The sequence below is a fragment of the Rhea americana genome, unplaced genomic scaffold (assembly GCF_003343005.1).
Source record: "Rhea americana isolate MKP2758 unplaced genomic scaffold, rheAme1 scaffold_21, whole genome shotgun sequence".
NCBI lineage: Eukaryota > Metazoa > Chordata > Aves > Rheiformes > Rheidae > Rhea > Rhea americana.
The window spans coordinates 782-1,815 of NW_028186258.1; the positions used below are offsets into that span (position 1 = coordinate 782).

Consider the following 1,034-nt stretch of genomic DNA (forward strand, 5'->3'; position numbering starts at 1 on the left):
AGGGGACAATGTGCTCTTTCTGRCTACTGCCTGGAAACCCAGGCACTTCCAGCTCAGATTCCCTGAGCCCTTCCCTCCCAGCTTCACCTCCACCTGTTCTAGGCACAGGGAGCTCTGTTGAACAGACTGGCCAGGGACATACTTCATGAAAGGCTCTGTGTTCGATGGGACTGTGCAAACTCTGGAGGTAGGAGGAGAGCTGGGGGRGCATCCCTTCCTGAGAGGTGTCACCTACCCTGCTTGGTAGACTGCCTGACAAGGGGGAAGAGCTGCCTCTGCTCCAAAAGGCCAGCTCCTCCTTCTGGGCTAGTCCCTGGGCTTCGACGAGGATGGGATTTGAACCCATGCGTGCAGAGCACAATGGATTAGCAGTCCATCGCCTTCACCACTCGGCCACCTCGTCAGCCTCCTGGGGTTGCAGCTGCGGCTCTGGCTGTGGCTGCCACTTCCACCATGGCTACCACCACCGAGACTTGTGAACAAGGAAGACTAGCAAGTCCAGAATGGTTGGTGCAAACAGGTGAATAAGGAAGATCAGGGACAGACTGGTCCTTCCTGGGGAACCCAGARGCTGTCTCATGGAGGCAGGGTGCAATAAGGAGTGGGTGCGGCAGGCAAGCAGAACCCAGCACAAASCACAAACCTGTGGTGGCCTTTGTCATCACCATTGTATGCCCTCTCTGCTCCCTAGTCTTACCAATCAGGCTCATGGCTGTAACCTGCTACATCTGAAGATCTCTCACCTATTAGGGTTTCCCACTCACATGGACCTTGAATGTCTGAGAGGAYCTGTTGCACACAAGGAGGCTGTCATTTGGAGTGCTGGGAGCCCAGAACACAGTCCTGCTTTCCAGCAAGAGCTTTTTTAGAGTCCAAACAGCACCCTGTCTTGCCATCTCCCAGCACATCCAAAARTGTCACCTCACAACCCACAACTCTCTTCTTGAAAGCTGCTGCAGCAGCTTTGGTTTGAAAAGGAGTCCCAAAGAGAGTACTCAGTCCTTTACTTCCCTGTATGAGGAATCAGGTGAAAA

General features: G+C 53.8%; 1 non-coding gene across 1 annotated transcript; it reads right to left on the minus strand.

The window, feature by feature from the left end:
* Positions 1-321: 321 nt before the first annotated feature.
* Positions 322-403, minus strand: TRNAS-GCU (transfer RNA serine (anticodon GCU)). The gene has a single exon. It is a non-coding gene; the product is annotated as a tRNA-Ser (tRNA).
* Between the last annotated feature and the right edge of the window lie 631 nt (positions 404-1,034).